The 13,056-nt window shown below is 43.8% G+C and overlaps 1 long non-coding RNA gene across 1 annotated transcript; it reads left to right on the forward strand.

The window, feature by feature from the left end:
- The first annotated feature begins 4,515 nt into the window (after nt 1-4,515).
- On the forward strand, nt 4,516-10,814 carry LOC122489085. Its single transcript, XR_006298821.1, has 3 exons — nt 4,516-5,348; nt 7,256-8,879; nt 10,172-10,814. It is a non-coding gene; the product is annotated as an uncharacterized LOC122489085 (long non-coding RNA).
- The last annotated feature ends 2,242 nt before the right edge of the window (nt 10,815-13,056 follow it).

Raw genomic sequence — 13,056 nt, forward strand, 5'->3', positions numbered from 1 at the left:
AGCTCAGTCCCCTACCTGTACCAAAGCAGCGGTGAGATACCAGGGAGAGAAAGCAGTTTCAAAAGCACAAAGGTTTTATAGGGGTCTAGGGGCAGCCGATTGGCTGGGGAAGGGGCGTGGCCTCGGCCAATTGGCTGGGGAAGGGTCAGTCCTGTTAGGAAGGTCGCTGGGCCTGTTTTGATCAGGAAGTTTGAATGGGTGAGCGGGAGGTTACTCAAGGGGAGGAGGCGTGGTCTAGGTGAAGGACACAGAACAAGATGGAGTCGGCTGGTGTAGGTCCGCCCTTTCAATTCTTCATCTGATTCAAGTATGAAAGCCACATTAAAAAGGGAACCTATCTTTTCCCTCATAGATAGCCATTTTTCTAGTATCTTACATATCTTCAGTGTTTCTTCATGGAAATACAAGAAAACGTGAACATATATAACCTTATTTCCTTTGTTCCACGGAAAGATGGTGTATATTTACACTCTTCAACCCCTTGCTGTGTTCATGAAACAATACAATCTTTAGAGAAACAGCCAGCTTCCTCTCTGTTTACACGTGGACAGTATCTCATTTGCTGGTGCTCCATACTTTAACACACTGGTGTAAATGCACAACCACTACTTTGAAATGTTACAAATTATTTCATTCTCCTCCCAAATGTACTTCAAGTCAAACTTTAAAAGCTAACAACTGGGGCGCCTGGGTGGCGCAGTCGGTTGAGCGTCCGACTTCAGCCAGGTCACGATCTCGCCGTCCGTGAGTTCGAGCCCCGCGTCGGGCTCTGGGCTGATGGCTCAGAGCCTGGAGCCTGTTTCCGATTCTGTGTCTCCCTCTCTCTCTGCCCCTCCCCCGTTCATGCTCTGTCTCTCTCTGTCCCCAAAATAAATAAAACGTTGAAAAAAAAAAATTAAAAAAAATAAAAAATAAAAAAATAAAAGCTAACAACTTCCACGTGAGCTGGAAAACAGGGTTTCGGCAACTAGAGGTGGACATAATTCTTCTACAGAGAAATGCAGAGTGATGGGGACGGTTTCAGTCTCGTGTATTTGGCTCTGTTAGGTATTCTCAGCATTTCAAACCATTAGTGTCGCCGCTTATGGGTAATTGTAGGTCTTCTCAAAAATCTTATTTTCTCAAGATTGTATTTTACTGTATCTTGAGGTTTAACTATTTCCAAAGGAAATACATATAGATTTTAAAGTGAAGAAAAATATAGTAGACTTAAGTTTGAAATAAAATCAACTTCTCAAGTAAACATATATTCCATTCAATAATATGAGACATACACTCTAATAATCTGAGTTTGTAAGCATCACAGATACCTCTGCATATGCCAAAACAGCATGTTTGGATAATTCCATTATATCAGCTCTTAAAAGATTTAAAATATGAACAGATCAGGATTTTAAAGGATATAGTTCTAATGGATTGTTTTTACAGCTGCAATTGAAGATTGCATGTTTGGTTTGTGCTTGTTTTTGTTTTTTTGTTTTCACAGCTTTTCAAAAATTCTAAATTTTCTCAATAACTGATAAAAATGCCAAGAAAGAAAAGATGTTATCTGTGCTGTAGAGGCATATACCACTCGAGTGCAGTGATGGTTAACATGATTAAAACTACTGACAGTTCACCAAACTAACTTGCCTTGTTTTCTGATACGGATTATTCTTCTAATTCTTTTATCTGGGATGCACATTTGTCATTAGTTGACGTAACCACTAGACAGGGGCATGTAGGCCCTGGCCTTTCCTATGATTACTCCAGCCTTCCTGGCAGGGTGCTCTTAGGTGTTGTCTCCCTTTACATTTCTGAATTACCCTCACTTCTCTTTTCTTCTTTTCTCTTTTCACTGGCTCTTTTCACTCAACCCATCGAGTCTCTGGCATTGATCTCCTTTCAGCTGCTCTGTAAACCAGTAACCATCTCTCCTTATGCCTTTGAAAAGCCCCAGTCTGAAAGACTGGTCAGTTTTATGGCTGAGCGAGGTGTAAGAAGTACTGATTCAAATCCAATTAAAAAGACTTATTGGTTCGAGGGATGCCTGGCTGTCTCACTCGGAAGAGTGTGTGACTCTTGATCACAGGGTCATGATTTTGAGCCCCACGTTGGGTGTAGAGGTTACTAAAAATATTAAAAAGCCTTACTGGTTCTTGAGGGATAGTACAGCACCCCTCTGAGCATTGTTAGGACAGTGGACACTGTATGTCAAGAAATGACTGAGAATTTTGCAACTGAAAGCTATCTAGAGCTGTAGGGAAAAGCCCTGAAGACTCTCTTTCACTATAATTTTTATTTGAGGAACCAAATCTTCGAGGAGAACCAAGTCTCTGTCCAGATTTTGTATTTGAAAATGACTTCTAGTTTCTCTATCTGACAATATTTTTCCTTTAAAAAACAATTTATAGTGGAAGATTGTTTTACATTTTTCCAATAAGACAAAAAATACCTCTGAGAAAATTTTAAAACAATGGCATATCTAAAGTCAAAATTATAAAATATGAAGTATCTTCTCAGGAGCAGTTTTGAAATCTATGTACCAGTATACATGTGTGTCACTGGTTAAATGTTGAGTTAGAAGTTGAGAGAGAACGTAAAAGTTGAGAGAAAAGTAGATTATTTGTAGAAGGAGCTGGAAGATAGCGGAAAGTATCTTCAATAGAGGAAACGGGGTGAAGAAGGCCCAGCTAAGACAGGCTCAAGAGCCATGAGTGTGCAGGGGTGGGGGCCAGATGCAGAGGTCACGGAACACTTTGTTAAAGCATAATGGAATCATTGAAAGTATTTTGTTGTGCTATAGGAGTTTCTTAACAAAAAATCAGAAAATATTAGCTTTAAGAAGAAATTTTGAGTTGAGCAATTTCATACCTGCATGAGAAAAGTGAAGTCCAAAGTGGTTAAACACTCGCTGTGATCTATTTTTTAATCACATTAAAAATTTTAAAGTTAAAAATCTTAAAAATTTTTAAAACAAAACTGTGTACAAAGATCATTGTGAATTATATGAGGTTTCACAGGCACTTGGACTTGGAGGCTCAGAACCTTTTAGGCCTCTGCAAACAGCAACAGCAGCAACAAAACAGGATGGAAAAAGGAAAAGGAAGAACGAAATGTGAGAACATAAAAAGGAACCAGGCAAACTTACACGCTAAAACTGGATTAGGCCAACAAGTGGTGACCAAAGAGAAGGAAAAAATAAAAAGAGACATTACCAAGAAACGTGCTTTGTCCATAAATAATACCTATTAGCCCTCCGGCTCTCAATTGGTCCATGTGTCTTAGCAGTGAAAAGAGTCCCACTGCTCTTCACTCCTCACTCTTCTCCGTGCTCTACGTAACAAAGAGGAGGCAAGCACAGTGTGTAAATCACTGATTTCTTTTTTTTAGGTCTCTCTGGACTCACACCCAGTTTTCCATGCCAACGTCTCAGCTCTATGATGAAGCCGCTGCTTCTGAATATACCTGTGTTAGAATCACCTGGGTTGTTTGAACTGCAGTTTCCTGGGCACTACCACAGACTGGCTGAATGTTTGTGAAGGCAGGACCTGGGAATCTGCATTTCAGCTAGCGTATTGGTGGTTGTCAGACTTGAGGTAACTATATATAATGTATTGCCCAATCTAGGACACTTCTGAGAATGAAAGGGATTGCTGTTAATAATTACAGCCAGCCAAGAGGCATAAATCAGGATGTATGGTCTTCCTACTTAAGACTTTTCCTGCTGAGGAGATAGAAGAAGAGACAGAAAGAATACAATGGTCTCATGAAAGCTAAGGTAGAGCATCTGTGAAGGAGGCTGTGGGATGTTTAGGTGTAGCCACCTAGACCAAAGTAGCCACCGTCTGCCTGGTTTGAAATAATCCCCGTTAACACATTTATTGGATTAGGTAAGAAGGGGTGGGTATGCCTATAAAAACAACACCCACCCAGAAAAGCCCCCTCTCCCCCCAAAAACCCACAAACAACAACAAAACGCTTAAAATAGCTAGTTACCTAAGATGAGCCTGTTGAGACTATGGCTTACCAGACGAGAGATGACGTTCCAGAAGCATAGGAGCATTTCAGTGGTATAGGATCGATGGACCAGTATGGGCTGTTCACCTCTAACATACAGAGGAAGCGTGGGAAAATAGCGCGCCAGATCACAACCTCGCAGGAATAAGGCAGAGGGCAAGCCGTTTGAAGCAAGTAGCTAGGATGAATGAGGTCCAGATATTGTGCCAAGTTTCCTAAGTTATCATAATTGATGCACATTCTTCACGGGCTGTGCAACCAGAGCGCTCTTAACACCGCAGGGTACCAAACACAGGCTGACCAGGCCCCACATTCCGCAGTTGCCCCGGGGCCATTCACAGCGGGGGACGGGCATGTGGCTTCCCCTCACTTTCTGCTAATTCTGCAGAGTCGGATCTGTAAGTGGTTAGGTTACTCAAAAGGACCGGAGTCACATGCACAAAGATTGAGACGGTGGACAGCAAGCCAGCACCTGCCCCTCTTAATGCCGCTTTGCTCAGGTGGGTATCGATTATTGCTTCGGACCCTGGGGGCCGAGTGGACAATGGGTATCACGGGACCAGGGTACTAGGAACGGAGGACTGCGTCGCATTCCCTCAGTGTAACAGAGAGACGGGCCCAGGCTGAGTGGCTGCTGGACACCCGGTGGACCCGCCTGCGCTGTGCAGAGGCCAACCGAGGGCCCCTGCGGTGGGAGCCGGCCAACCACTGAGATGCGGGACCTCTGTGCTTCCTAGAGGGGCGGTGAGGAGCGGGTGGAGGCGTGCCCGGGCGTCGTGACGTACTTCCGGCCTCGTGTGAGCCACAGCTAGCGCGAGCCTTTTCCGGCGGGAGGCGCCCGCGAGGCTTGGTGGCCGCTCCCCGAGACGCAGGCTCGTCTGTTTCGCCGCCCGCGGACGTGGACGCGAGCGCTGCGCGGACCACCCGCTTCGGGGCTCCGGGCGCTGGTGCGTCTTGACGGCCGGCGGTGGTTTTCTCTCCCCCTCCGGAGTCCTGTTTTCATCGAGGCCTTCGTGGCGGTGGTCATGACCTTGCACGCCTGTGCCGGGAGGGTTCGTCTCGGAGGACGTATGGTGACGGGGTCTCAGGACTTAGAAAACGGAGGAAAGTGTGATTTCCTCGGCTCAGAGAACGTTGAGAAGTGAGCGCGTCCTTCGAGCGGACATGGGCTGCCGGTCGCGTAGTGCGGGTCTCCAGGTGCTTTTAAGACCCCTCCAGCTCACAGTGCCGTGGGGAAGAGGGGAACACCCCTGCGATACCGCGCGGATGCCCGGAGCCGGGGGTGGGGGCACCTCCCGGTGAGGCGGAGAGCTGAGCGGAAACGGGCGGCCGGAGGCGGCCGAGGGAAGGTGGGTGTGCTGTGGCCGGGGCAGAGAGGATGAGCAGGTGACAGCTGCGATACCCCAGGGAACTTGGACTTGAAAAGGTAGTGTGCCTCTCCGTCCTTTCCGTGTGACGGCTCCCGCACAGAATGCACGCGATGTGTGTGCGCACACTGCCTCGCAGAAGGGAGCAGGCCCCGGCTACGCTGCCCCGGGTCCGCGCGCGGCCACCTCGTAGCCCAGGTGGTCAATGTGCCGGCGCTGCTCCGGGAGGCGGACTCCGCAGAGACGGGAGTCCCTGTCTTCACGCACGGGAGTAGCGTCATCTTACTAGGCTTCTAGAAATTCCAGGAGCGGGGTGGCAAATGGATTGGAAGGGGTAGGACTGGAAGCAAGAGAGAGGAGAGATGCGCAGGCGTCACGGAAAGAGCCGGTACTGTAAGTTGGTGAAAGCCAGGTGCTGGCCGTGGAAGTGACGAGGGTGGAGTGGATTGTGTGGAAGACGCGGATTTAACTCCACTTGACGTCTAAGGGAGAAAGATCGTTGAAAAGGTGCTGAGCACAATGGCCGGCACGTAGTACGTATTACAAGCTTTATTTTTAATATAGTTAGGGATAATTAGGTTTTTGGATTGGATAGATGGTAAGGGGAATGAATGTGTCATTTTTAAAGAAATGGGTAGGCCCGCCTGAATGGCTCAGTCGTTAAGTGTCCGGCTCTTGGTTTCGGCTCAAGATCTTGTGGTTTGTGGGAGCCCTAGTTGGGCTCTGTGCTGACAGTGCCAGAGCAAAGTAAAGTTAAAAAAAAAAAAAAAAAAAAAAAGAAATGAGTAATTTTGAAAGAGCCATTGATTATGAGGGGAAAATGATGAGTTAATTTTTGGTGGTGTTGAGGTGCTTTTAAGACCTAGGACTGGAAGAGTCTTATACCATTGGACTATAATGGTCTTGATCTCCAAAGTAAGGCTGGGAAAAGAGAATAGATGTAGGAGTTGTTAGGTGAAAGCGTCTCAGTTCTCAGATGCTACTGAATGGATGAGATTGCCCAGAATGAATGTGGAATGAGAAGGCCAGATCCCGGCTTAGGGTAAGCTGAAGACATTTCTTGGCAAGCTGAAGAAAAGCCACAAAGTGGACTTAAGAATGAGCTTTTGACAAGCCCTTATAGAAGCTTGAGCACCAAGTGTTGGTCTAAGCACTTTACAAAAGCCAGCTCATGGGAAAACAGCCAGAAGATTGCAGTTCCTTAGAAGATTGGGAGTGGTTAGAGTGTTAGGGACTGCGGGGGGCATCTGGTAAGTAAAGGACCGAAAAATACTCACTGGGTTTGTATACAAGGGGGGCTTTGGGGGGCGCCTGGGTGGCGCAGTCGGTTGAGCGTCCGACTTCAGCCAGGTCACGATCTCGCGGTCCGGGAGTTCGAGCCCCGCGTCGGGCTCTGGGCAGATGGCTCAGAGCCTGGAGCCTGTTTCCGATTCTGTGTCTCCCTCTCTCTCTGCCCCTCCCCCGTTCATGCTCTGACTCTCTCTGTCCCAAAAATAAATAAACGTTGAAAAAAAAAATTATTAAAAAAAACAAGGGGGGCTTTGGTTAATTGACTTGGGACCCCTAACTCAAATGTGGGACACCCCAACTGACATGCACACTGTTCTTTTCTAAAACTAAAAATGCCTTTGAAAGAATCTAGCATAATTCTTGGCACAGAGAGGTTGATTTATAAATATGATTGACTAAATCTGTGACGCGCAATTCAAGTAAGCAAAGCTGTTTGCATTGTTTTTGTTATCGGGATATTTCACGTTATCTGAATATTTCACTTCAGTTTCTAGATCTAAAAGCTACTAGTATTGTTCTTTAGTCCTAAAGTAACCGAATTGTCTATAAGTCAATTTTAGGACATTTTTCTAATGACATTTTGTGCTTATCTTTTACAGGGCGTCTTTACCTTCAAATCATTGACTTGACCACAGCGATTCACTCTGAGTAAATATGTTCTTAGTTTGGAGTTGATCTCTGTTAACAGTGATGTGTTATGCCTTATCACCAGCCTTATTAAGCCCCTGCTACTGTTGTGGTGAACTGCTTTGCCCAGGAATGATTCAGTCCAACCCTTTTGGGCTGCAGAAGAACAGAAGGGATGTCAAATAGTTAAAGCATCTAGCCTGCACAGAAATGGTGCTTCTGACAGTTCTTCGGACAAAACTCATGGCAGTTCTGTTAGGAGGATTCCCTTGGGCCTCGGGAGTCCAGCTCCAGGCAGGCTCTCCGCCGCCAGTGGCTGCGGCCCGAGACACACAGCAAGGAGCAGATCCTGGAGCTGCTGGTGCTGGAGCAGCTCATGACCATCCTGCCCGCGGAGCTCCAGGCCTGGGTGTGGGGCAGCATCCAGTGTATAGGGAGGAGGCTGTTAGTGGACTGGGGGCTTGTTGAGGAAGCTGGACCATCCAGGAGGAAGGTGAGATAAGGAAGAAACAATCTATTACCAGAGGCAGGTATTCTCTCCAGAGAGAGAGCAGAGACTTGAAGTTTCCTCTCAAGTGTAGTGAGAGGAAATGGCTAAGATGCGTTGGCCAGAGTTGTGTTCCCCTCCCTGTCCATTTATTCCCTGTCCTTGTAGGTCAAAGGAAACTCTGCTTTCTGTCCTCCTCTTCTGTTCCCCGATTAATACTGGGATCTAAGCTCTAGAACCCTAGCAAATATCACCCTGGTCAAATTTCTCTAATTGTCCCTGGGTCCTTTGTCCTCCTATGGGGACAGGAAGGGCAAACGAGGGCCCTAAGGGCAAATGGCTTGCCTGGCAGCAGCATTAAGACTCACAGGGCGGGGAGGGCAGGGCAGCTCCAGCCAGAAACAGGGCAGCTCAGTTCTGAGTCTACTGAGGAGAAAGAGGAGATCCTACTGGGGAAAAGATCAGAAATGTCTTTTGCATTTTTCCAAATGAACCTCATCACTAAACCTTTTGCCTACCTTTCACTTGATGTCTTGTTTCATTTTTACCTTGTCCCTCTAAGCACATTGTTTTAACCTTGATTGTCATTCTCCCTTCACTACTTTGCACCAACGTTGTTGGAAATCCTGCTTCTATTGAATGGTTGTTTCTCCATTCTAACTGAATACTGCCAGCTTCCCTGGGCCTGACCTTTTATGCCAAAGGCAGGACAGCATTTTTCTACATTGAAGCCAATAGAAAATGACTCAAAGGCTACATACAATAGAAAAGTTATTAAATGTGCATTCTCAAAGACTTCGTGTAGAAAACAAAACTTAGTATTTCTATGTGCTCATTGGACAAGCACACATATATGCCCAAATTGTAATCATACTGAACATCCCAACTGACACTACTTTTAAATTTAGTATTACATTATGGACATATTTCCCAAGAGTTACATGTAATGTATATACATATGGCTGACATAAGTTCCATTGTACAGATATCAAATTATTTTTTGTTTTTACTTTAATCAGGTCTTTATTAAAAATTAGCTGTCCAGAATGATTTGACGTTTATGGAACAAATAAACTGAAGCTTATGCAGCAGGCTTCTTGTCTTACATGGTGGGTTTCTCTTCTGCACACTTCTCAGCTGCTGGTCTCCTATATTTATGACATGAGTCTAGGCATTTGACAGCTTTCTTGCTTCTGGTATAAAAAGAAGTATAAACTCCTCTAATTCCTTTCCTCCTCCTGAAATCAATCATTTTCCCAAGGACCCCAGATTCTGTTTAGTAAGAAATGGTATTTTAAAACCAAAGATAAGGTGCTAGGAATGCTCATATTGTTATTGGACATTGTTCCTAGGCCTTTCAGTGCTCAGAGCTAGGAAGAATTTAAGATAAAGTATGTATTGTGAATTCATACTGACAGTTCGAGTTCAAATTCAGGGCCTTAATCTTTCATCTGCATCTCCTTTTGGAGACTTCTCAAAGACACCGGGAATGATAAAGTATCAAATACTCATCTGTTTTATCCCACAGTATCTCAGTGGCCTCAAAAAAAATGTTAGCATTACCATCAAATATGGTTTTTATAAACAGCTTAATGGTGGTGCCTGATTTTTCCATTCTTTTGTCCTTAAGTTCTATATCATTGGGTATATACAAAAAAATTACTCTTCAAAGGACATTGGAAATAATTTCTCTTTTGTGTGGTTATGTCACCAGCAGGTACACATTTAAATTCAGTTTGTTTCATTTCTGTTTCAATGTTTAGGGATTGCTTTTTTTATTTTATTTTTTATTAAAAAATTTTTTTTTCATTTTTTAAATTATGTGAAATACAAAATTTTATACATGAAATCTATAAAATGTTTTCAAGGAAATTCTCCTTTTCCTCCTCCTGTTCCCTCTCTCATATAGGTAACCTTTTTTGCTCTTTAATGGTTTATCCTTTTATTATTTATTTATTATAGGCACATGTGTACATGCATACCCTTCCCTTTTAAAAATAACACACTATAGGGGCGCCTAGTGGCTCAGTCAGTTAAGCATCTGACTTTAGCTCAGGTCATGATCTCACAGTTTGTGAGTTCAAACCCTGCATCGGGCTCTGTGCTGACGGCTCAGCCTGGACCCTGCTTCAGATTCTGTGTCTCCCTCTCTCTGCCTCTCCTCTGCTTGCTCTTTCTCTCAAAAATAAATAAACATTAAAAAATTTTTTAAATAATAAAAAAAATTAAAGTAACACTATAGTTTATGTCATAAACTCAATACACATCTGTCTTACATGAAACATTTTTTTTTCTTCCCTCTAGCATGTAGTTTGAATGAGACTTGTTCAGTGAGCAAGTAACTGAGTAAGGTATGTGTGAATGAGGGAATTAGGCTGAAATTTTCAATCTCTTCTTTCAGGTGATTTGGTCAAAATGGAAAATGAGAAGGTGTTTCCAAAGTGGAAGAAATCTGAAGAAATAACATGTCAACAGGGACACACTGCTAGATTTGATGGCAATGTTCTTAAGTGCCTGAGTTATGTAGAAGTCCCAAAATACCAGAGAACCCTAGAAATAGATCTATGATTGCATAAGTGATGAATGTGGAATGAGTTTCAGAGCTCCATCCTTATCCAGCATCTGAGATACACAGGAGAAATGCCATGAAAATGAGAAATGTGGAAAAGCTTGTAGTCCAAGAGTGCTGGCTTCATTGAAGATAAGAGAATTCCCACTGAATTAGACCCACAGATATGGAGAATATGGAAAAGCTCTCAGTGCAGACACTGGACTAGTTCATCATAGAGAACCCATGCTGGAGAGAGACCCTATAATAAAAGTGACAAGTATGGCAAAGCCTTGGACGGTCAGCCCTTAACCAGGACCAGAGACTTCACACCAAGGAGAGGTGTTACCATCTTAACAAGTGTGGGAAAGGTTACAGTCAGAACACAGAGATTTTTCACTATCAGAGTCTGTGTTGGAGAGAAACTCTTCGTTTAATCAATGTAGTAAGAATTTTCCTGGATATTTCATTCCTTATTAAATACCAGAAAACTCGAGAGTGTGAGAAGTTGATAAATGTGAATGGAAAAGCCTGTGAACAGTAGCATCTCATCTAACATTAAAAATTTTAGGGGAGCCTGGGTGGCTCAGTCAGTTAAGTGTCTATTTCAGCTCAGGTCATGATCTTGGGGTTGTGATATCAAGGCCCATGTCAGGCTCTACATTCGGCATGGAGCCTGCTTAAGATTCTCTTGCCCATCTGCCCTGCTTGCGCTCGCTTGCTCTCTGTAAACAAAACAGAACAAACTCTTAAAGTGTCCAGCATGTGAAATCAGCAAGGCAGAATTTCTTCATACCAGACCTCTGGGTGGTCTTTGATGGGAACTGGCCTTTCAGAATGTCCCTCAAAACCTTGTCAGATTGAACAGAACAAACCATTTACTTTTCCTTAATCGTCTCCTCAAGCAAGGTGCCTGGGTGGTTCAGTCAGTTGAATGTCCAGCTTCAGCTCAGGTCATGATCTCGCAGCTCATGAATTTGAGCCCTGTGTCCAGCTCTGTGCTGACAACTCAGAGCCTGGATCCTGCTTCAGATTCTGTGTCTCTCTGTCTGCCCCTCCCCAACTTGCACTCTTTCTCAAAAATAAACATTGAAAAAAAATTTTTTTTAAGTCTCCTCAAGCAGCTACATTATTTTAGTGATTCAAAGGGCTGCTTATGGACCACCAGTTCAGATTTCCAGATGTTTTAATTAGTTCTTAAATACAGTTCTCACAAAAGCTTGGGCTGTTAAATTATTTTAGTGAAAATTTAAGTTATGTATAAAAGACAAATAGGAATGTTATTAGATGGTTAATTATTTTAAATGCTGCAGTTATGATTTGCCAAGTCAAAAAACTTGTTCAGCATCTTTTTAGTAATGACATGGTGAGTTCTTGCGCCTTCCGTTCCTATCTAGGGTATGATGTGTGACATGTAGCCCCCAGTAAAGACTCCAGACAAGAAAGATGCATCTTTATTTATTTTTTAAAGTTTTTTTTTTTTTTTTTTTTTTTGAGAGAAAGAGTGTGCACACATGAGCAGGGAAGTGGCAAGAGAGGATCCCAAGCAGGCTCCACGGTCAGCAGGGAGCCCAATACGGAGATTGAACTCACGAACCGTGAGATCATGACCTGAGCTGAAACCAAGAGTTTGGACACTCAACCGACTGAGCCACCCAGGAGCCCCAGGTGCATCTTTATTTCAAAAAGAGGTGTATTGATTTGTATTAGGAAAACAGAAAAGACCCAAGTTAGTGTTCAAGGGAGAATAAGCAAACTCAAATGCCCAGGAAAGGCAGGTAATAAAAATAAAGGAAGCAACCCTAGAGTCACAAAGAAAAACAAAAACCATTATTTTACATTGCATTAAGTTCAGGGAAATTGTTAGGATTCTCTTTATTTTGAATTCTACAGGAGAAAGATGATCAGGTTAATTATTCATTGCGACCACCATAAACAACGATCTTTTCCTACTCTTGAGTATAGTACAGTTGACCCTTGGACAACATGCAGTTGGGGTACTGATCCCCTACACAAAAATCTCAGTATAACTTGACCCCCAAACACTTAATCATCAAGAGCCTACTATTGACCAGAAGACTTGCTGATAACCTGAAGAGCTGAACACATATTTTGTATGTTATATGCATCACATACTGTATACAAAGAAAATGGTTTTTTTTTTTTTCAGTTTTTAAAGTTTTTTTAAAAGTAATCCCTACCCCCAGTGTAGAGCTCAAACTCAGGACCCCAAGATCAAGAGTCACACTACGTGTGAAAATTTGTGGGAAAAAGCTGAGGTTCTGAATGATGTTACCTTCCTCCAGATTTACTTTTGCTTCTACAGGCACTTAACAGTATAGTTGGGAGCGCCTGGGTGGCTCAGTGGGTTAAGCATCCGACTCTTGATTTTGGCTCAGGTCATGATTTCACAGTTTGTGAGTTCAAGCCCCACATCAGACTCTGGGCTGACTGTGCGGAGCCTGCTTGGGGTTCTCTGTCTCCCTCCCTCCCTGCTTCACCTCTGCTCATGCTTTCTCAAAGTAAATAAACTTAAACAAGCAAACAAAAAAGGGAAACAGTGGCTTAGAATAACCATCCCAGGAGATTTTGGGCCAGGAATTTGGTGAGGTCTCAGCTGGAAGTTTCTTCCATTTCGTGCGTGTGGCATCTTACAGTGGCACTTGGTGGTGTTTATCTGGCAGCTGGGTTTGCTGGAAAACCCAAGCTGCACTGCCATGCCCAGTGCCTTGGGGCGA

The sequence above is a fragment of the Prionailurus bengalensis genome, chromosome B2, assembly GCF_016509475.1.
Source record: "Prionailurus bengalensis isolate Pbe53 chromosome B2, Fcat_Pben_1.1_paternal_pri, whole genome shotgun sequence".
NCBI lineage: Eukaryota > Metazoa > Chordata > Mammalia > Carnivora > Felidae > Prionailurus > Prionailurus bengalensis.